General features: G+C 39.0%; 1 protein-coding gene across 1 annotated transcript in view; it reads left to right on the top strand.

The window, feature by feature from the left end:
* Positions 1 to 24,931, top strand: part of CSMD1 (CUB and Sushi multiple domains 1) — a 1,745,896-nt gene that overhangs the window by 323,748 nt on the left and 1,397,217 nt on the right. The window lies entirely within an intron of this gene.

Genomic DNA, 24,931 nt, shown 5'->3' with positions numbered 1-24,931 from the left:
ATATTAGTATATATTAATAAATATAAATATCAATATATATAAACTATATAGTCAATATGTTAAGTATAGAATATGAATATATTTCAAATAGATTTTATTTGCATTTCTTTATGCATTTTCAAATATGAAATACCTTGTAGTTTTTTCTGAGTCGTCTCCAATGTTACTGTCTGTCTTTAGAAACACTTTTCCAGTTGCCCTTTCTGAGACATATTGCATACAGCTACCTCCTTCATGGATTTGTTAGGTAAACTTTCTTTCTTCCTGTCTGACATGCGTGGGCCAACATTTGGATGTTTGGACAAAGTATCCATATTTGCAGTCCTTGCTAATTTGATGCAAAATGCCTTAACCTCTATCATGCTCTTCTAACTATTACTAACTTTTCATCCACACAAAAGATTCTACTAGGGAATAGTGCTGTTTTGTAATAATAGAAAGCATTGTGACAAAAAATAGAGAATCTAGTTTACTCAAATATTAAGTCATATGCCTCTGTGTTGAAAAGTAACTCATTCTCTTTCAATGAAAGACAAATGCCTATTGCATATGAAAGTAAAAAATATTGCTCCGTGAGGAAGAGCGCTGAGCTCCCGCAAGAAAACTTTCCCAGGAGCCGTCACAAATGCAACCAGATTGATCATCTGTTGGATATGGTTTGTAATTTACTGTCCAGCTGTAAAGCGCTCATGCTCTGAGGGGAAAACTACAAATGACCTTCAAATCTATTATTTTGAAATATTTTTGGTCATATTTATGTACCTTTCTAGGCTCAGGCATTATTTGGGCGGGGCCGGGGAAGAGGAGTGTTTCCAAAGTAATTCAACTCATTGCTTATAAAATTTTTAAAAATTTCTGTCAATAGTTCCATTCCCTATAACTCTATTATAATTGCTATAATTCTATCCTATTCTAAAGGAAACCTGTCTTAAATGTTAATTTGCTCAACTACCTGTCTTTGGACAATTTAGTATTCTCTTACGTTCTTACGTTGATATTAGGATCACTTTATAGGTTAATAACTATAAAGTTTAGAAAACAGCAGACCTGTCATCTTCAGTATTATAACAGGATCAGTATTATAACAGGATCAGCAGTAGAAATATTAAGGTTAGAACAGTTAGACTCATTGTACTTTATCCTGAGGTACTTGTGAATAGTATATAAATTAATAGCTGTGACTCAGAAAGCTTTATCAACATTGTTGAGTTAGATGTATGAATCATGATGCTTTTACTCACTTAGATTTTTTAATATATTTTTTAACAGCTTCATTTTTAAAAATTAATTTATTTTATTTATTTTTTAAATTTTTAATTTTTTTTTTTTTTGGCTGTGTTGGGTCTTCGTTGCTGCGCCTGCATGCCAGGTGTCCTAACAAATTGGCAAAACATATCAGAAGCAGAATTCCAGTAATGACTGCCAAGCACTATAGGTCTCTACAATTATAAAATTTGAATAAAGAATGACGTGAAACAGGAAAATAAATAATGTTGTGAAATAGGAAATTTCCTCATTATTAGGGCAAATGTGTGAGCCGGTTGCAACATTTCAACATTAGGTGATGGGCAAAATCGTTATAAATAGTATTGAAATCTAATTAACAGCGTTGAGGTGGAGACTCTAATGCTGTTTGTTTCCCATTATATCTTGGAACAGTTGTTTATTTCTCAAATACGATTAACTCACAACACTTAAGCAGCTCTGGAATTCAAACGAAGGGACTTTTGTGAGAGGATTGATGTGTGAGCTGCTGATTCACTGAGTTGTCAGGAAAGTTATCACTTAGAGCTTTCATGGTCTGTAGTTGTTTTACTTCTGTACAAACGCTGTTTTTATCAGCTCAAAATGTGCACTAACAAAAAAAACCCATTTGTTTTATTAACAACTTGATCATTTTATATAAAGAAATTTCTTTTGTATAACTACAGTAGAGAACTTTTAATAAGTAACATATGATTTAGATGTAATCCCCAACTAACAAAACAGAATTTGGAGGTTAGAATTACTGATGTTTACATTGTAACTTGAAATTTAGTAAGAATGTATGATTTACCCTATGTAACAAGAAATCTTTAAAGGAAACAAAAATGTATATATAATACAAACGCATATATGATTTGTGTCTCCATCGATAAATTAACTTTAGTATGTAAATATTGAGCAATTAAATTAAGACTTCTTGTGAGCCCAAGAGAAAATATTAAACTCAAAATTAGGAATAGAAATCTGCTCCTGAGCTATCTAGAATTAAAACCCTAGTTCCTGTTTTGTTTTCTTTTTTAATAAATTTATTAATGTATTTGTTTATTTTTGACAGCACTGGGTCGTCGTTGCTGCACGCGGGCTTTCTCTAGTTGCGGCGAGCGGGGGCTACTCTTTGTTGCGGTGCGCGGGCTTCTCATTGCGGTGGCTTCTCTTGTGGAGCACTGGCTCTTGGCGCGTGGGCTTCAGTAGTTGTGGCTCGTGGGCTTCAGTAGTTGTGGCTCGCGGGCTCCAGAGCACAGGCTCAGTCGTTGTGGCACACACAGCTTAGTTGCTGTGCAGCATGTGGGATCCTCCCGGACCAGGGCTTGAACCCATGTTCCCTGCATTGGCAGGCGGATTCTTAACCACTGCGCCACCAGGGAAGTCCTGCCCTTACTGGTTTTTATGAGCTGTCATATTACTGCCATTTTTTGAATCTCTGGCCATATTGACTCTGTACCTCCTCCTGATTCTCAGATCTTCACAGAAGTCTAACCCTACATGTTTTATTTTGCCGCATCTCTTTATAAACCACAACCTGCTTTGGTCCTCACAGAAAACGCTCCACGAAGTTCCATTCTATGCGAGGTTGACCCATGCACACAGGTTGACCGGTACATGGAGATGATAACATGCTGGCCCCAGGCTCACCCCCCTCTAATTCTGAAACATTTGCCACAGTCCTGTCCTCATTCTATGTTGCCAGTAAGATAAGCACTCTAGTCAACGTGACCCTGATATTCAAGGAACCCTACCAAGTGCAAAATACACTTCTGGCCTTCCGTCTCTTCCATATTTTCCCTGTGTGTTTCAGTCCACTCTGGTTGCTATAATAGGATACCACAGACTGTGGGGCTTAAAATCAGTGGGGATTTATTTCCTGTAGCTCTGGAGGCTGAAAGTTCAAGATCAAGGTGCCAGCAAATTTGGTGTCTCAGGAGGGCCTGTTTCTTGGTTCATAGGGGCTGTCTGTATCAAGGCTTTCAGTGTCTTCATACTGTGCAAGGAGCAAGGGAGGTCTCCAGGGTCTCTTTTAAAAGGGTGGTAATCCCATTCATGAGGGCTACATTCTCCATAATCACGTCCCAAAGTTCCCACCTTCAGATACCACCATGTTGGGGCTGAGGATTTCAACATATGAATTTGGGAGGCCACAGACATTCAGGCTATAGTGCGAGGGGAGTTTTCATATTTAGTTGAATGGGTCTATGAGTTATTCCTTGTTCTGACCTTATAAGAGAATATAATATACTGTAATATTCTTCATCCTTCCCTCTGCCTGTCTACGTTATATCCAGCTTTCAAAACCCATTTCACATTATATTTATTTCAGGAAATTGGCCCTGAGCATCCCAAGTTAGAAAACAACCCCACCAAAAAAGTCTTTTTTTTTTTTTCTGAACTCCTTTAGCACTTGTAACTAACATAGATCTTGAATCAAGCACTCCTTTGAGTGCTTGATTCAAGCAACAAGCCTTTTGTTGAAGGTTGTATATCTTTGTGTTCTAGTGATTGAATCTTTGTGATTCAAGCAACAAGCCTTTTGTTGAAGGTTGTATATCTTTGTGTTCTAGTATGACAAATAGAACATACATCCTCCAAGGCCAAGAAATGTGCCATGACTGTCTTCTCTGGTGATGACATATATGACTTTAATATAGTCAGTAAATCTTCATGGAATGATTTTGATTTAAGCTATTCCTGATTCAGGACCACTCCTCTCTGTGCTCTCTGTGTATAAGCCAGCATGACTTAATATAACTCTCTCCTCTAGGTGAGCATGAGAGACTTTTATATCCTGTAGATGTTCTCTAAATATGAAGTCGTGTTTTTCTGATTTGTCCCCAAATCAAAAATAATTGAAGTTGACATCCGTTTCCAATTATGATAACATTATAATATCAAACTTGGAAAATAAATCCCATTATAACCTCAAAAAGTAAATAAAAATGAACCTATGAAGGGAAATTGTACCATGCAAACGTGGAAAATCAGTATGTATATCCCATGATTATTGTAAAATACAAGTCGTAGGAAAATAGCTTTGGCAGTTATCTTGGCTTTATCTTCCTCTGACTTTACAAGATTACCCCTAAATCTCTGCAGTGATGGTAATGAAGAGGTAAGAGATGAACGTTATAGAGCCGTTAAAATCAGTAAATCATGATAAGTGGTGCAAAAATATCAGGTTTTTCCATTTTTTGAAAAAATGTGTTAACAAAGAAATTTGTATAATATTAACTATATCCGGTGATGTTTAGAACTTCAGAGCTTTTAAGGGCTAGGAAGGGGTTTCAGTTGCATTTGGATTAAATTAGACTAGAGGCCTGGCAGTGTCTAAATTCTGCCATACTGTCCCCCCCCATTGCCATTATGAGGTTCTGAGGGAACCGTTCACAGACATGCAGTCAGATAAAAATCAAAGCATCATTTTATTTTTAGCTTGGCTGGTGACTCATGCCCCATTTAAGACTCTGAAAAACATAGGATGAAGTGTGTATAAAAGCTCCTATAGGCACTGGAACATCATACTCATACCAAAGACATGTCTTGCCATCTTATCACATTCGGCCAGCCACACGGTCAGGGAGTAGAAGGAATGGCTGGCATGATCAGACCAACACACAGTGAGGGAGGGCCCCAGAGAGGTGGGCCTTATAGCCTTCGTGAGGAGCTGAAGCCCACAGGGCTGAAGCCTCAGGCTGTCAAAGACCAGTAGCCCAACCAATGCTTAGGGACCTGATCAAACCGGGCCTCCTGTCCTAGTGGGCACGGTGCAGAGGTGCTGAGGGGGACAGTGGCAGTGTTAGGTCGTCTCCTATAAACCTATCATGTTCCCATGAGTTTGTGCATCTGTCAGCCATGATGATTATCCTATGTACATGTTTTAAGATGATGAAATAAAAAAATCATTTTATTTGATACAACTTCCAAATTTCCTTTCTCAGCATATGCTTTGAATTAGCAACTCATAGGCAAGGTTGATAGTGATTGGGTAAGGCAGAGTCAACTAATTTATTTATTTTTTTTAAGTTGGTTGTCTGCAGTTGGCTAGTGTGGAAGAGAAGGCCGGTTAAATCAGAGATTCAAGGATGAGGCCTAAACATATATTTATATAATCCCCCAGCTGATTTTAATATGGTTGAAAACTGTATATATTTTTTTATAAGGCTCATATTTATTAACAAAAATGATTAAGTTGCTAGTAATTAGAAATCCTGGAGATACAATATAAAGCATTTAAGGGAGATAGGTAGAACTATGTTTGCAAAACTGTAAGCATGTTTTAACATGTATCTGAATTCTGACCAATGCCATTCATGCTGTGGTGGTGGTTTTGCATGAGCCAAAAATGGATGGTTCATTTCAGTATCTTGGTCATTTTGAAAGTAGCAGACCATATGAATATGGGCAAAGGAGTCTTTTGAAAAATCATAAATATATGTGTGAGGAAAATACTCCCAAAGCCCCCAACTCCTAGGACATTTCTCTTGCATAAATGTAGACATATGGAAAGGCATTCAGAGTTTCAAAAAGAGGATGAAAGAAAAAGAAGATTAATAAATACTTTGCGACAGGACTGCATTTTCAGCAGACAAAGCTATTTTGAGGTATTGGTCATGGGAACGTGAAAGTAGACACAACTTTATAATATAAAATCTTGTCTTTACTACTTAAAATAAATATGTTGGATCATCAATTTAAATATTAATATGCAATAATAAAAATACCAGAAAGAACTTCTTCAGTACACATAATTTAGAAGTCATGGAGAAAATGACTGAAGAATTTGACTTCCTAAAATTTAAAATCCAAAAGCCAAATGACAAATCGAGAAAAAGGATTTACAGTAGCGTGAGACACAGGGAGTTATTTTCTTACTTTATAACATACAGTCTCAGAACGATAAGGAATAAGATAAATCATTTAATAGAAAACCAGGTAAAAGTATGAACAAGGAGTTCAAATATAACAATCCATGGTAATAAGTGTATTTCAAGAAAATTAAAACAGTAATGCAATATATCTCACCACTCTGAATGGCAAAACTTTAAAATTTGTGATAAGTCGGAGTTTTTGAGGGTATTAGACAAATGCCTTTATATCCTGTTGGTAGAATTACGAATTGCAGCAGTTAATTTTGGATAGAATTTTGAAATTTCTCTCAAATTTAAAAATGATGTACAAGCTCTTTCCTTCAGCAAGTCCAGCTAAGAATTTATTCTACAAAATTACCTTCAAATGTGACAAAACACATGGAATGAGATGCTTATGGGTGCATTTTGATAGTATTAAAAACAAATTCAAGAATGTCTATCCTTCTGTAGAGACTAGTTAAATAAGTTAGAGGATATATGTATTACAATGTACCATTAAAAATAATGAATGGGATCTTTATTTGCTGATATGAAGAGATCTCTCACTATATGTTACATTTATAAATTACAGTAGTATTGGATTGTCCAATTTCACTCAATGTTTTATTTTCTTGAATAAAAAATATGTAATCTCATAATAAAACACATCAAATTCTGGATGATGGTGGAACCCTGGGTATGTCCTTCTTATATATAATTGCAATATGTTATAGTGGTTTCAAGGATGCTGTGGGAAGGAAAATAAAGGCATCTGTCCACCCTGAGGGCTCCCAGAGGGCTGCCTGCCAGCCGTTGTAGTTTTAATCAAGATACAATGCTGCCTTAATCCAGAAAAAGTATGGCTCCCTTAGTGTTCACAGCAGGCTAGGGGTAGGGGAGGTTTTGTGACTGTTGTTGTTACCCTTTTATTTAAGAACTGAGGTATAGTTGATGTACAATATGATATGAGTTTCAGGTGTATAACATAGTGATTCACAATTTTTAAAAGTTATACTCCGTTTGTAGTTACTATAAACTATTGGCTATGTTCCTTGCGTTATACAGTATATCCTTGTAGCTTATTTATTTTATACGTAGTAGTTTGTACCTTTTAATCCCCTACCCCTATCCCGCCCCTCCGTCTTCCCCCTCCCCACTGGTAACCACTAGCTTCCCCTCTGTCTCTGAGTCTGTTTCTATTTTGTTATGTTCATTCTTATATTCACGTGTTTCTTTTATATTTTAGATTCCACATATAAGTGAAAGTATACAATATGTGTCTTTCTCTGTCTGACTTATTTCATTAAGCATAATACCCTCCAGGTCTATCCATGTTGTTGAGGATGGCAAAAGTTCATTCTTTTTTTATGGCTGAGTTGTTTTCCATTGTATATATGTACCATATCTTATTTATTTATTCATTTATTTATTTATTTATAACATCTTTATTGGAGTATAATTGCTTTACGATGGTGTCTTAGTTTCTGCTTTATAACAAAGTGAATCAGCTATACATATACGTATATCCCCATATCTCCTCCCTCTTGCGTCTCCCTCCCACCGTCCCTATCCCACCCCTCTAGGTGGTCACAAAGCACTGAGCAGATCTCCCTGTGCTATGTGGCTGCTTCCCACTAGCTATCTATTTTACATTTGGCAGTGTATGTATGTCCATGCCACTCTCTCACTTCGTCCCAGCTTACCCTTCCCCCTCCCTGTGTCCTCGAGTCCATTCTCTACATCTGTGTCTTTATTTCTGTCCTTCCCCTAGGTTCATCAGAACCATTTTTTTTTTTAGACTCCATATTTATGTGTTAGCATATGGTATTTGTTTTTCTCTTTCTGACTTACTTCACTCTGTATGACAGTCTCTAGGTCCATCCACCTCACTACAAATAACTCAATTTCATTTCTTTTTATGGCTGAGTAATAGTCCATTGTATGTATGTGCCACATCTTCTTTATCCATTCATCTGTCTATGACATTTAGGTTGCTTCCATGTCTGGCTATTGTAAATAGTGCTGCAATGAACATTGTGGTACACGAATCTTTTTGAATGATGGTTTTCTCAGGGTATATGCCCAGTGGTGGGATTGCTGGGTCATATGGTAGTTCTGTTTTTAGTTTCTTAAGGAACCTCCATACTGTTCTCCATAGTGGCTGTGTCAATTTACATTTCTACCAAGAGTGCAGGAGGGTTCCCTTTTCTCCACACCCTCTCCAGCATTTATGGTTTGTAGATTTTTTGATGATGGCCATTCTGACTGGTTGTACCATACCTTTTTTGTCCATTTGTCCGTCAGTGGACACTTAGGTTGCTTCTATATCTTGGCTATTGTAAATAGTGCTGCTGTGCTGGCGGTGCATGTATCTATTTGAACAGCGTTTGGGTGGTTTCTTCTTGTAAGTGTGTATATGCTCTGTCTTTGGAATTCTTGTGGAGGCAGTTATTTCTATCTCTGTGCCTATGAATATCTCCATTTTGATGTTTTTCTCCCTCTCTCCCATCTATTAATCTATATCTATGTTTATATCAGTGTTTCTCAACCAGGGGTGATGTTATGCCCCAGGGGACATTTGGTAATGTCTGAAGACACTATTGTCACAGTTGGGTGGGGATGCTCCTAGGATGTGGCAGGTACAGTACAGAGATGCTGATGAATGTCTTACAACACACAGGACAACACGTAGGACAGCCCCATATGACAAAGAATTGTCTTCCACCAAATGTCAAATATGCCAAGGATGAAAATTCCCGATTTACAGCAGTAAACCATCTGTATACAACCATCTGTATACAACCATCTGTATACAACCATCTATACCTGTACCTCTATGTATATCTGGCCTCTACATTTCTCTCTATATTGTTTTTCTATGTGAAGACCCAAGCTGAAAAAGGTAAACGAGAACTCTCTGGAACTGACAGTTACATTTCTGCTGTGCAGAGGTAGCTAGGCGGATGGACTGATTGAAGTGATCGAAAATGATGGGGTCTCCTGCAGGATTGTGTCAGCAAGCATAATGGGATTTCCACCGTATTATACATTATCAAACTTCACCAAGAATCATTTTTACCTTCTTTCTCAAAAGGAAATAAAATTATTATTATTATTTCAGTCCTCGGTTTCTGGGAAAAGAAACATAAGGTGTCCAAAAGTCGGTAAGATATTAATTGAATTTTATTCTGTGTAATAGTGAATCTGCAAAAATAGTCTGTTCAAATGACTTACTGGGAAGCTCTCCATAGTAAAAAGCAAGAAGTAGCTATAAATAATCAGATTTCTTAGAATTTCCAAGATTTTAAATTAATTTTGTGTGGATGACTAGATTTGTAGGTGAATGATTTTTTTTAAGTTTGAAATTTACTTTTTCTCTCCCCGTCCCTTTTAAGTGTTTGGATAGCAAAACCTGTACTGATTTATTCTTTTATCCCCAAAAGAAGCTAAGCACTTAGAACGCACTAAACCAGTGCGTTTTGATTGAATAAATGTACATTAGTTGTTTACAAAATAACTGTAAAGGAATGAATGCTATATACAAAATTGTGTCATACACTTTCAATTCACAAAATAAAAAAAAAAGGAATAGGATATTACTTAGAACTTAAAACAATTCTGTCTTTTACTATAATAAACAGTCACCCACCCTGTGCGTATAAATACGATCGACTTTGTATCTGAATGTACTGAAAAATAATCAAAAGGCAAATATTTATCTTAGAAGCCATCTTGTTTCAAACCTTTAAAAACTGTTAACCTGGAGTAATCTTGATATTTAGACATTTTATGAGTTTGTGCATTTAACTAGGCAGCAGTATTATATATAAAAATTGTATAAGCGATTAAGAGTGTTTACAGCCCAGAAGCCTCTAAATTTAGAAAATTCTTTCAAATAAGGTTTCCAGGAGCAGAGCTATTGGCCCTTTTCTGAACCTCAGTTTTGTCCTGGCTTACATCTCCCCTGCCTTACCTCTTAGAACCTGAAGTATTAACTCAAGCAGGGTTTGGAAAGTTGCTCATAGATTCCAGGTGGTAGATATAAGTGAATAAAACCCTCACAGCCTTTCTTTGGTTCATACTTGCCCTGAGGGGGAGGCAGCTTGGGGAGGGTCCTTAAGTGAGTGGGGAATAAAGCCTGCCTGTGTGAATTTCCTCAGAATGATCTGGAGCCCTGCCCTCCCAACCTCTGCCCCCTGGGTCACTGACCCTAATTGGATTTCCTTGGCTTCCTGCCCAGAGGCCAGCTCTTGTTGGCCTCTGTTTCACAATCAGTGGAAAATTAGACAGTTTTGTCTCTGAACCTGTTGTCAGTACAACTTCCCAAGCTCAAAGATTGTACTGATCCCACACTAAACCCTCAAATGGAAGACGCAGGGTCGTGGCTATAGTTAGACTGCTACTCACCAGTACTACTCACGTATACTTTATCACCAACATCTGTTACTTTTTATTTTAGAAATCACTAGTGTAAACCCAGAATCTGGATAGCTGGCTCTCTGTTTCAAGAAGGCAGTCCCCCAATGAACAGGGGTATGTTCCCCTCGAGAGGGAGAATCAGAGAGTGCGCAAGAAAGGATACAAGTGAATGTTTCGTACAACCTGTCACCTTTCAGCCCAAAGAGGAAAACTGAGATAAACGAAACGGGGGCCTCCTGAAAGTTTCTCAAAGTGTCTTCCTTCAAGGAGGCAGCTTCTGTTTCTCACAGCTGTTCACGGACCCTCCGTGGCCGTTATCCCCCATCATCCCTTTTCAGTGTCAAGGCGCGCCGGTGCCTGAACCCCAGGCCACCTCCACCCCCATGCACCCGCACTACCAGCAAAGGCCAAGGGGGGCGCCCTTGTGACTGACGCGTCTTCCTTTGCCACTTGTTAGAGCAGGGCCTCGAACTCCCAGGCCTGCTGGAACCAGAAGGAGGATGCGAATACGTGAAACAGAGCAGGTGTAAGACAGTGGCGAGACCTCCTGGTGAGGTCGTGGGCAGTATCAACGCTGCACCAGCTCCTCAGCTACAGCCAATGGCCGCCAAGCAGAAACGCGGGCCTGGCTGGCTGGGGCGGCTTCCAATTAGCCACAGCAGTTTCCAATTACTTCCTGATTAAGGGAACTTCCCTGATTGGTAAGCGGTTAACTCAGGCCGCGCACATCTCCCGAGAGCCCTTGAGCTCGGCTTCCTGGCGGGAGGGTGATCCCTGCGGCGGCTCCCCAAGTGGACTCTGCGGTTCTCTGAGTCGCCCGCCTTCGTCAGAGCATCTCGGGCATCTTCTCCCGCCCTCCTTCGGGACTCAGACTTGCTGCCCCACACGCCCCAAGCTGCACAGCGCATCTCCCGGGCTCCTGTTTGCTTTCCTGGGGGGCCCTCAGTACCTCCGCCAGGACCAGGCCCCGGCCTGCGGACGTGCCCCACGGTGTGCAAAAGATTTCCTGCTGGAGGGGCCCCTGTGGAGGGGCTGGAAGTCGACTGGGCTCGGGAGAGTGCAAAGACCCTAGGCTACTCTCCAGGAGAAGGACTCCAGGAACCCCGCAGTGGTTTCCTGGGAAGCACTGAGACACCCCGCAGCTGTCCGGAGGAACAGCACGCCCAAGGATGCAAGTGAGTTCCTGGGTTTTTCTCTATGTGTGACTGTACGTTTGCGTCGACTTCCTCGCCGGCTGTCTGAGGTGTATTGAACTGACCAAACCCCAGCTCTTTCTGGAGAGTAGTGTCCAGGGTGGGGAGCCCTGGGTGCCCGAGGACCGGCCGAGCCTCTCTCCTGGTTAGGCCACCCTGGGTTCCAGAGTAAGAGCCGTGTTTACCCTTGGATCCACATTGTGCTGGGAAGGCGTCTTTTGGTGGGAAAGGCTCCTGGGTCTGGTGTGAGCACTGAGCCACCGTTGGGCTTCATACTGCTGCTTCGGAAAGTTGGTTTGTGCCTCGGAACTGGAGGCCCACCTCTAGGGCATCTAGGCCCACCTCCATCAGGCTAGATTTGTGTGCGCCAGGCCGGGGCAGAACTTCGGTCCCCTTCCCTTTAGCTACCTGGGCAGGTGAGAGTGACACGGTCTGTGGTTGGCGTGGACTAGGGGCCAGTGGGGTTTGGAGAGCCTCGTACTCGGGTCTGGAGAGAGATGATGGCTGTGGACAGGCCACTGAGGGAGGGCAGAGCTGACAGCAACTGGGGTATCTGGTGGGCTTACGTGAGGGTCCTCTGCGGCCTGACGCTCATTATTTTCTTATTTCAAAAAAAAAAATACAGTGCGGGAACTATACAGGGGTAGCAGCAGCTTGTGATCTCTGCCCTAGAAGGTTAATTAATAATCCCAGCCTTGTCAACTCCATGTGTTGGTAATTCCAGAGTAATGAGAAGAGGCAGCCGCAAAACACCTGGCCCCAAAGTAGCTGAGAACTTGGCAGGGTTCAGATACTTCCCTTTGAAAATGGAGAAGTTTGTTAAAATTTCAAAGGTATCTTTTGGAATAGAGCTCACCTTTTCTTATTATACCTTGCGTTGCAATGATATGGTTTGTCATATCGTGTATTTACGTTTTCAGTCACTTTAAATGAATAAAGTTTGTATAATTACTAGGTAGTGGATTTGCCAAGACTTTTTCTGAAAATCTTGTTTCTGAATTAGAACTCTAGTATGTAAATAGCCCAACTTGGATGGGGAACATTCTAGATTTCTTTACACAAGACTGGAGACTGTATTTTGGACAATTGTTTTAATTTCTTTGGGCAAATACCTAGGAGTAGAATAGATGGGTCATTTGATAGATTAAGCTTAACTCGAAGAAATGGCCAAAACATTTCCCATGGGGTGTAAACTTTTACATTGCCAGCAGTAGTTATGAGTTCCAGCTGCGTCACACGTTTGCCTGTATTCGCTATATCTGCTCTTTAATTTTGGTCACTCTAATGAGTGTGTAATGGAGAGGTACCTTATTGCGGTTTACTTTACATTCCCTGATGACTAATGTTAGTATCTTTTCATGTGCTTACTGGTCATTCATATATCTTCCTTTGTGATGTCTCTTAAAATTTTCTTCCAGTGATATATGTGTTACAGATAATTTCTCCCAGATTCATTCTCTTAATGATGTATTTTGAACAACTGTTTTTAATCTTGATAAAGTCCAATTTAACAATATATTTACTGTTTTATGACTATGCGAAATACAAAAAGTTTGCATACTTTATCAGAAATATTTTCCTTGATGCCTTCTTCTGAAGTTTAATAGTTTAGCTCTTTGATTTGTCTGTGATCCATTTTGACTTTAATTCATATCACATAATAAAATTAAGTTTTGGAAGTCATCTTTTTGCATGTGGATTGTTATAGCACCATTTACTGAAAAGACTATAATTCTTATAAAGCTGATTTTTTGTGTATGGTGCTAGGTAAGGATTGATGCACATTTTTTTTTTTTTAATTGAGATACTCAGCTGATCCAGCATTTGTTGAAAAGACTTCATTTTCCTCTTTGAACTGACTTAGCACAATTGCTGAAATTCAACTTCTGATATATGTCAGGGACTATTCCTGTACTCTCTATTTTGTTCCATTGATCTGTTTGTCTTTTTGCTGTATTGATTATTGTAGCTACACAGTAAGTTTTAAAATCATGTAGAGTAGGTACTCCAGTTTGTGTGTGTGTGTGTGTGCTCTAAGTCTTTTGAATTTCATAGAATCATTTAGAATTAGCTTGTCAACTTCTATAAAAATTCCCTTGAGATTTTGGTTGGGATTGCTTTGAATCTACAAATTTGGGAAGAATTGCCATATTAGCAATAGGCTTCCAATACATGAATACATTCTATCTCTACATGTATTTAGGTTGTTTTTAGTTTCTCTCAGAAAATGTTAAATTAGATTCATCTGTAACTACTTTTAGTGTATTGCTATTATAAATGCCATAGTTTTATTATTTCATTTATTATATTTTATTTATATTATTATTTATTATTATTGCTGATAATGGATGAAAATGCAATTGATATTTTGTATAATGTTAGCCTTGTATCCTGTGACTTTCCTAAATTTCATTATTTCCAGTAGCTATTTTGAAGATCCTCTGGGATTTATATTTAATGTAAACAATGGTATCTGCATGGAGGGGCAGTTCCACTTCCTCCCACTGGCCTTTCCTTTTTTCGACTGTTTTGAAATGGCTAATACATTCAGCACAATGTTGCATAACAATAAGTGACCATCTTTGCCTTGGTTCTGGCGAAAGAAGGGAAATAATGACCATTACAGATGACGTTGCTTGTGCTGGTTACTGGTTACCAGTGGATTGCCTCTTGTCTCCAAATCTGCCTTTCTTTCCCTGCTTTGTGATACCAGAGCTGTGCCCTGAGAACAGCTCTCATCTGCCAACTGGCACTGTGTTAAGCTTTGCCAGTTTCTGTGGGTGCATTAGTGGAGGAAGGAACGGTTTCTCTTGGTCCCTGCTACTGGGTCACATGGCTGCCAGCACTGTGCAGGATGTCAGATGGCATCACCCTCCTCAGAGCTTTCTAGCACCTCCTGGGGTGACTTCCAGGTTCGCCAGCACTCCACACACACATTCCTGGTTGCCAGCTCTGAATGGCGGAACCTCGGCAAGCATTTCCACTGTCCAGTCGACCACTAGTTACTCTCTCCCCCAACAAGTTCTGAATCTCAGCTTGGTGGGAGCAGTCTTTATTATATTTTCCTTCCTTGGGTACTCTACCCTGCCTTAAAGCTGCCCTGCATTTCTACTGTTCCTGTGTTTTTAAACTTCTCTTTGCCTCTTTGTGGTTAATCCTCTGCTAGTCATTCTTTTTTTTTTTTTTTTTTCTTTTTATCTCCAAGGTTCAGTAAGGTGAGATGTCGAACTCTTGTAGTGCAGGTGATGGTTACTAAACCTTCAAACTTATTCAAGGTAATATGAAATAGGAGTATGTAACTATTAAACCAAATTCAGATTTTCTTCCTAACACAAAATACTCATCAAGCATATTTTACAAGAAAAAAATGCTTGGAGATAACTCTAAATTTTTCCCCTTCGAATTACTGGTGCAGTTTCTGTCTCCTGACTGGAACTTGACCAATATATTGATTGTACTTTTTTTTGTTATTGTTCTTATTTTTTCATAAATGTCCTTTATCAGTTAAGTTCTCTACTGTTATGGTTTGTTGAGGGTTTTTTAAAATGAATTTATTTATTTTTGGCTGCACTGGGCATTTGTTGCTATGCGTGGGCTTCCTCTAGTTGCGGCGAGCAGGGGCTACTCTTCTATGCAGTGCACGGGCTTCTCACTGCGGTGGTTTCTCTTGTTGCAGAGCACAGGCTCTAGGCGTGTGGGCTTCAGCAGTTGTGGCCCGTGGGCTCTAGGGTGCAGGCTCAGTAGTTGTGGCGCATGGGCTTAGTTGCTTTGCAGCATGTGGGATCTTTCTGGACCAGGGCTCAAACCCGTGGCCCCTGCATTGGCAGGCGGATTCTTAACCACTGCGCCACCAGGGAAGTCCTATTGAGGGTTTTATTATGAATTATAGTTTAATTTTATCAAGTGTTTGTTATGCATCAACTGAAATGGTGGCAGTTTTTTCTGTGTTCTATTAATATGACCAATTTGATTAGTTTATTAAATGTTACTCTTCCATTGCATTCTAGGATAAAGTCTACCTGATTATAAGGTACTGTCCTTTCACATTGGTTGGTTTGACATTAAGAATTTCTGTGTATATACACAAGTAATTTTGGTTTGTAATTTCTTTTATTGGTAAACTTTTCCAGGTTTTGCTGTAAGGGTAATTTCAAAAACTCAAGTAGAACAGTATTCCCTCCTCCTCCGTTTCTGAAGCAGTTTATGCAATTTTGGTGTTATTCCTTGACAAAATTAGCAGAGAAACATCTGTGTTTGCAGTTTTCCTTGGTAAATCCTGAAAAAATTTTCAATGAATTTTCTAGATTCATGGCTATTCAGATTTTCTATTTCTTCTGGTGTCAGTTTTAGTAAAATATTTTCCAAGATATCCACTTAATCTGTTATCAAATGTGTTGGTTCAAAGTTGAAGTGGTATTATTTTGAATCCTCTTAATGTCTATACAGTCTGGTGATAAATTATTTTTCATTTTTGACATTGGTGATTTGTATTTTCTATTCTTTCTAGCTAAGGTTTTGTCAACTTTCTTTTTTTTTAAAGACCACACTTTGTCTTTATTATATTCTCAATTATCTTTTTTAAAAATTGCATTTCTTTTATTTCCCTACTTATATTTAATTTGGCTTATTCTGCTCTTTTTCTAGCAATTTAAGTAAAATGTAAGGTCGCTGAGTCAGCTCTTTTGTTTGATAAAGATTTTCCCTCCCAATACTATTTTATCTGTGTCACACATTTTGTCATAATTTAGTTGTATTTTGTAGTCATTTAGTTTGAAATATTTTCTACTTTGTCTCCTGATTTCATCTTTGACATATGAATTAAGAATTGTGTTCGGGGCTTCCCTGGTGGCGCAGTGGTTGAGAGTCTGCCTGCCGATGCAGGGGACGCGGGTTCGTGCCCCTGTCCGGGAAGATCCCACATGCCGTGGAGCGGCTGGGCCTGTGAGCCATGACCGCTGAGCCTGCGCGTCCGGAGCCTGTGCTCCGCAACGGGAGGGGCCACAACAGTGAGAGGCCCGTGTAACGCAAAAAAAAAATAATAATAATTGTGTTCCATGCAAACACATGGGGTTTCTATAGTGATTTTATTACTATTGACATCTCCTTTTACTGTATTGTAGTCAGAATATACTCTGCATGATTTTTATTCTCTTACATTTATTGAAACTTTTTTTCTTTTTTCAATTTGGGTTTGTTTTCCCATACCTGAGCCATTATTAAATAGAAGAAAGCATCACCCATGACCATTTACTAAATTTTAGTTGCTGGGCAGGTCATTTAACTTTGGCAAGGTATATAATAAATATATGCATATTTGTTTTAAATATGTATGCATATATATGTATATACATATATAATCTATATTTCTTGAAATGGTAGAAATTGAATATTATATTTAATTCAGTAGTTTTTTTCAAACACTTCTGCATGTTGTCTAATATGACTGTTTTCTCCACACTAAGCACAACGAGACAAGTCTTTATAGACCTACTACTATGAAAGGAAAAACTTACATTCTCGTAACTAACAATACGATTCTGTAACTACGAATAGGAGTAGAAACACACTTGTGTGGCTAAAGGTTTAATTCACCATGGTGATCATGATCTAATAAAATGCATATGTGAAACGTGTTTATGAATGTATTATTCCTCTTCCAGCAGCCTATGCACATTTCCCAGTGTATAAATATAAACATTAACTCTTAAAATTTAGATCTGATTGGCACAGTACTAATATTTATGCTATTATCTGCCCCAAAATTAGCCAATAAATTCACTTTTTATAAAGTTATTTAACTCCAAGGAAAATGTGTTTTGCAACTAGTATGTACAAGAAATCATGTTAATTTATATGGGCAACAAGGTTACAAGGCTTTGCCTGGTTTTCCAGGAGCCTCCTCTCAAAGAGAGAGAAGAGGGAGAAAAGACATGTTTTTAAAGCAGGAGAACTTGAATAACATGGCGCCCCGTGTGACGAGAACAGAGTGCGTGTGAAGATAGAGAGGGAGATGTGCCTGGATCTATTCCGTGGACGAATCATGAGTACTCCGAATGGCAGTGCAGGATGCAAAGGAACTTTGGGCTTAAGTTAGAGCCATGGTTTGTAATGATGGGTCCAGTGGGCCTTTTCCCAGGCCACCTGCACCACACCCACGGCCATCACCCCAACCACCATCCGGTTACTTTTTCATGGAAAGAAACACAAATAACTCAGAACTGAGTATCAGTCTTAAATGTTGGTGTTAAATGTTGCCAGTCCCTGAGCGATAAATTGAAATTTATTTGGAACGTGCTACGCACCATTAATTCTATTGTTTTAGTATATTCAACAGCATTAAAAGCTATCAATAATTAAGTGTTGGAACAACCCCCCCCCCCAAAAAAAAAAGGAAAATCATTACTTTCTTTCATATGAATTAAATCCAAGTCAGAAGACTAGTGAAATTCAACAAGGTTATTGATCCTTTGATATTTGTTTGGCATCCCTGTTGGGACGAAATGCCTGAGCAGGGAGGTAAATCCTTTTGGAAACAGGAAGTGCATTATTTTAATCTCCTTCTGGTGTTACTGAAACGAATGCTATCGCTGCTAGAAATAGAAAATGGATTTGTTCCTGCAGTTTCTTTCTTGCAGAATTTATTCTAGCTCACTGTATCTATTCCAATACTCATGCACTAGTATTTTAAATGCTATAGATTAACTGTAAGGTAATGTGAAAGATCCTGTAACATTTTCTCTGAGGATGGAAGTCAGAAATACGTTTTGGGCTTCCCCGTGATACTGGAAAGGCAGTGACGGCGGTCTTCCCCAGTTCTCTTCAGAACAATAAGATGGTCCATAACCTGCATTTTGGATCTACTACTTTAGCTAAAATAATAACAGACACAACAAATAATAATTTAACCCCTCCTCAAGGCAATGCTTCTGGCTATGAAACTCAAACACATCAAAACCTGCTTCTGTTGGATATAAGAGAAGCTAAGTAGAAGAGCAGAAGGATTCAGAAATAAATACACATGAAGAAAACCCTATTCTGAGATTTTTGCTCGGCTCCCCAACCTGAATGTAAATTAGGCTTCAGCTCTGTCAGAGCACCGTATGTGTCTTGCCCACTCTTCCTCTTCTGCTACAGCCCTCTCAGATCTTTCTCCATTTAGCATGCTCGGTTATAGACCACCTGAGTTTCAAGCTGTGCAACAAGCAAGGCTGAATTCACTGAATTTCCTGATTCTGGGGGAGAACACTGGATTCATGAGTCTCGGTAGTATCTCAAAAGGGATAAGTAGGGAAGGGTATTTATAAGATATGGGCTTGAGTTCTTTAAGATGGATCTTTCCAGATGAAGGTACTGGTTAGTCACCTAGAGGAGACCCTGTGAATGGTCTCCAGATTTGTTTGTTTTGTTTCAGGCACAGGAACCGCTGATGTGACCCTTGGCCACTTGGCAGTTCCTGCAGAATCCAATCCAGCTTCATGCTGTAGTGATCTGTCATCATTGTGCATATTCTAAATGATCATAGGACCCTAAGGGTTGTCCAAAGATGAACTAACCAAGAGAAACCTTATGAAAACAAGCTACCAAATTTAATATATTTTAGAAGATCAATACTAATTTTTTCAGTTAACAAATATTGATTATTTTGTTATCTGTAGTGGGAATCCCGTAGACATTGGTCTAGGTACGGGGGGTGAAGTGATAAACCAGAAGAGACAGAATGAAGACTCTCATGGAGACTAAATAATAGTTAAAAATGTACAAGCAAATAACATACTCTTCAATGATGCATGCCGAGAAGGAAATTAATCGAGGTAAAGTGGTAGAGAATGACTGGGGTGATGAAGGACAGATTGAGGGGATGCCCTTTGAGCTGTAAGATATTAGTCATAAGGTGGTCTGGGGAAGAGCATTTCCAACACAGGGATCACCAAGCAGTGCACCCAGATGCTTATTGCTAACACTCTACATTTTCAGGGTGGTTGTTCCTGGAATGGGCCATAGATGGGGAGGGAGTGTCACACTGCTGCCTGGAAGCAGTATCCAGTTTGAAACCCCGTAGTGGAGTCTAGTTGACGTGTGACTCACCTAGGTGTTTACACGCCATGTTCATGGAGAGATACTTGCTTTATCAAAAAGATCAGTCTTACATATTTAGAAACCCAGAAGAATGACAGGGTTGCCATATCCTTGGCTCTATTAAATAATATTGGAATCCTCTGTGGTTTCTATTTCATTTCCATCTGGAATTTGAATATTTTTTGGTAAAACCTGTATCAATTTCTATACTTTATCAAAGGAAAGAAGTTAAAAGCACCTAACGATTTTATATATATTTATCTGTCTGTACGGAAGTGTGCATAGTAGCTGGGATAAATCAAAATGGCAAAAGAGCAGATGGCGATAACAAACGTACAGCTTGTCTTTGTTTCCAATTTTTTCAAATTTTTAAAAATCACATAATTAGTCATAAATCTCTTTCTAAAATAACAAGCCTAAAGTATAATCAATTAATAAAAATTTAGAAACCTATTAGAAATCATTTATGGAGTGTTAAGGAATATATCAGGTAAAATTAAAAAAAACTGCTTCGAATAAATTTGCCATTGGCTTTTAAGTAGGCCTATTATTAGTATCCAACATAAGATTAAATCAAACTAATTAAAAGTTGAACAGTTGTCAGCAGCTCAAGAGACAAAAATGAATTTCTTGTCTAACTTTTTCCTTTGGATTCTCAAAATAATGCAGGGTAGACATGCACTTACGCTGGAATTCTGGGGAAAAAAAAACGTGGTCATGATCTTTCCCACATGATAAATGACAGATGAATCAAGATACTTCTAAAGTAGGATTAACTCAATATTAGCCGACTCTCAGATGGTGGGGTGTCTATTGTAGACTCATTAATTGCTACACCCTGTTTCTTATACTTTAGGTTTTGTTTTTTTAACTATGGTCTATTGAACATTATCAAATGATATTTTGCTGACATGGAGGAATGAAAATTCTTTTATTTAGTGTAGTTTAGCATTGTCAATACAGAGGGAGAGCATAAAAGTGGTTTGTAACCAGCTTAAATATTTTTCTTATAGAAATTAAATAGTCAGCATTCTTGGGCTGCATTGAATATCGGGGGTGGTGATTTGCTTCTTCAAATCACCTCCATGTGATGAAGTTCAGAAGGAAAGGGGTAGATGGGGCCGCTTTTTTTTTTTTTTTTTCCCTGAAGAAAAATACTCACTTGGAAGCTCAGGGTAGACTTAAGGGATGGGTCAGCCATTCCTCTTGCTTTTTCAAGTCTCAAAATACTTAGATGTAGAATGTGGAACTTGAGTGCAAAAACAAGACTTTTTGGTTACGTGGCTTACTTTGAGTTGATTTTTACCAGCCACAAAGGAAGCCCTTTCTAGGCTGGCTTCTAAGCAGTTTGGCTTTAGACAGGTGGTCTGTGAACTGGGAACACTCCAGAATGTTGGGTAGATTTACATTTCCTTCATTCCAAGATTGTTTTAGGAATTACTTGACTGAAATAGTGATACTTTTTTTTTTTAAATATTGCAATTTGAAAATGTCTCAGGCTGGGTTTTCAATCTAAGCTTCTAAAGGGTAACGTACAAACAAATTATTAGGGACTCTGAATTTATTGGATACAGTTAAAGATGAGTCCTTTGGAAACAGCGATAGATCAGAGAGAGGACGGTTGATATAGATAATCTTGAACAGGATTACAACAATCATGTATTCTGCACTGAACTGGAGTTTTGTTTATATAGTCTTAGCACTATGATAAAGACAGTTGTCTAGAGTTAACAAGCTAGTCTGGGTACTTGAGATGATGTAAGGAAATAACACCTCAAAATCCTAAAAACGCTTCCTTGACTAAGGACGTTTAGGTGTAGTACTTCTGATTTGTATTAGATTTCTATCCTCATAGTGTGAAGACAAAGTGAGCTCTCAAATATGTGTTGAGTATCGAATAAGTGACTGGATCCCCTTAATAGTCTGATAACTTTATAATGAAGAATTAGAAATATTTAAGCAATTCAGTTTCTGTGATCTAAGTCAGGAAACTGGTTTCCATTTCAAAATACCTGTCTAGCTTTAGACATAACTTCTTCATATGAAGACGGGAATAAACCATAGTGCTGTGTGTTACATGTACTTGAGAGCCTTCCAACCTTCGAGGGAAATGCTGTTTAAATCCAATGTGAAGAGACTGTTGAGTGATAGGTTAATGGCTCTAGGTTCTATGCCATGTGTACACGCTTGTGCGTGTGTAGGCATGTGTGTGCTTTGTGTGGACCCTTGTATATATACACACACTTTTGTATCTCTTTGCGTTGAGAGTTCAAAGGTGATAACAGATTTGAAACAGGTAATTGCTTTTCCTTTTCCCTGTGCCCCATTTATTTTATGTCATAGTGTTATGGAGGCACTAATAGATTGTATGGGCTTGTGGGTCTGAGACAAATAGGAAATGTTTCTTACCTGAAAATAAGTGTGAAGTCATTAAAGTCCACCAATTCTAATTTTCAGGTTAAATTACCTTGTGCTACAAACATGACGGCTTTTCAGATAAAGCAGAGAAAGTTAGTAACATTTTAGAAAACGATCTGAGATTGGTGAACAATTTTTACTTTAAAGAAAAGATTGTATAGCTTTTAGTTTCCATGTAAGACTAATTACTTGTATAAAAGGTGTATATTGGTTTTCTTTTAGTAAGATTAGTACATTTTAAGTGCTGTAGACATATTGTATTTTAAAATATCCTCTTGAGTGAGAAACTTTCATCTTTTCAGCTCAGTTGAATATTTTAAGAAAGTACTGTCTCCATAGTCAGGATATAAGTGTGTCTGTGTGCGTGCGTCTGTGTGCGTGTGTCTGTGATCATATTCTGCTAACTTTCAGCTGGTGGTTTCTATTTTCTAGACAATTGTGATGTTTTACTAAATCCTCGTTAGTATCTCAGTCTTAAAAGTAAGGAAATCAGTTTAGAGATGAAAGACTTTTCTTGGGCATAGATAGAAAGCAAGTGAATAGGGGCTGACTTGAACCCTGGGTTTCCTCTTTGGTGTCTGGGCTCTTTTCTGCCCACCTCCCCCTCTGTCTATATGAACTACAGTGATAACAGTGGGGATAGTACCTCCAAGGAAGGATTTTCTACTAGGCTTTAACTTTTGCATGCAGTCCTTTTGTTCCTCAAACTCAAATGTGAAGAAACCAAATTGGTCTTAGGCCATATCCTGAATATCCTGTACCCTCTGCTGATCCCCAGTGCCCTTTTTCTTTCTAAACAAAGTATTTTTTTGTGAAGCTGATTTTCTTGTCAGAACGCATGTCCTTGTTGCCCTCATTGCCGCTAATAATTCTCACGTTGGTTTGTAAGTAAACTGTCAACTCTGTGCCCAATTAATTATTTATGCAATATTTTTAGGATATTTTTCCTCCTTGTTTTTCACAAGTACTCCTGGTCATTAAAATCTGTTGTCTAAAAGGGATACTTTCTAACACGAAATCACAGGCCCAGAAGTAGATTGATGAAAGGCGTTTTTATGGCAGTAGGCAGGCCTTCTGCCTTCAAAAATAACACCACCATTGTAACATTTCCCATATAAATCCCAGTCTCTTTGTGGCCCTGATGCTGGGAAAGAGAAAATATATCAGTTAAGGACCCAAATGAATACTTAGTCTTCTACTTCTTTCACTTGTGAATGAGTCACCCCTGCCATTTGACAGGAAATGGACTCCTTGTTGCGTGTAATTCATTAAGGGTCATCAAGCAAACCTGGCTCAAATCACTTAGCAAAGAGAGAGTGGGGGAAAAATCCAAGTACCTGCTTAGCCACCCTCTGACTTTAGGCAGCATGTGAGTTGATGCCTCTGGTTTGCAGTATCCTTCTCTAGAGAAATATTCTGTAGTATAGGTAGGACTTGGTGTTGCACGTCCAGGCCTGGCAGGAGACCCAGGTGCACTGTCTAATTTGTTAGCAGGGTGACTTCAACCAAGCCCCGCCTTCTCTGTAGGTTTCCTGTGTGTCAGGATCTGGAGGTGAAATGGGGTAACTCTTTGACCTTGCCTGCCGTGGGGTCTCGTCCACAGCAGTGAATGCTCATGAAACACCGGTTACAAGCCTGTTGCAATCACTGTGTCATGAGTTACAAACAATTATTTCTATATATTCCACAAATTCCTTTTCTTGTCGCTGATTGGGCATTATTTAAATGAAATGGAGTAGTTCTTTTTTAGATTTATATAATTTTTTTTTTAAACTGAAGTATAGTTGATTTACAATCTTGTGTTAGTTTCAGGTGTACAGCAAAGTGATTCAGTTATACACACACACATACATACATACACACATTCTTTTTCACATTCTTTTCCCATATAGGTTATTACAAAATATTACCTATAGTTCCCGAAATGGGGTAGTTCTTACTCTCTTTGTGAAGGGCAGTAAGTTTCCTTTAGAATCGTGTGTGTGTGAGAGAGGATTCAGCTGTAATACGGGCCTGGAATAGTAACAAAGAACCCACCCAATACATAACTTGTTCAGCCACACAAAGATGGCTAAACACTGGAATTCTGAGGGGAATCTATTCCGTTTTATTGGAGCATTTTTGCCATTAGGTCTTGATCACTGTCACGTCATCAGTGCTTCAGCTAATTAATACATAAAGCATCCTCCTGTCACTTCAGAAAACCATAACTACATATTCTTCTGTGCCTTGGGTTAGTCAGATTTATGCTATTGTTTAGTCTCTTAAATTGCATCAAATATAAGGAGAGCCAACTACTCTTTGTCAGAACCCATCAGGGTGGCCGTAACTAAAGAGGACCAGCTGGGTGGATTGTAAACAGACATTAGTTCTCACAGTTCTGGAGGCTGGAAACCCAAGGTCCAAGCACTGGCAGGGTTGGTATCTGGTAAGGACCTGCTTTCTGGTTCATAGATGGTGTCTTCTCACTGTGTTCTCCCATAGAAGGGGTGAGGGAGCTCTCTGGGGTCTCCTTTATCAGGGTGCTAATCCCATTCATGGGGGCTCCACGCTCATGACCTCATCATCCCCAAAAGGCCCCTCCTCCTAACACTATCACTTTTGGGGGGCAGGTTTCCAACTTACGAATTTTGGAGGGACACAGACCTTCAGGCTATAGGACCCATGTTGCTGTTTGTTGAATACACTTGTGTATACACACACACACACACACACACACAC

Source organism: Neophocaena asiaeorientalis, unplaced genomic scaffold (genome assembly GCF_003031525.2).
Source record: "Neophocaena asiaeorientalis asiaeorientalis breed wild unplaced genomic scaffold, Neophocaena_asiaeorientalis_V1.1 scaffold16, whole genome shotgun sequence".
Lineage (NCBI taxonomy): Eukaryota > Metazoa > Chordata > Mammalia > Artiodactyla > Phocoenidae > Neophocaena > Neophocaena asiaeorientalis.
Note: the sequence above shows the minus strand (reverse complement) of the source record. Positions and strands in the feature narration are given on the sequence as shown.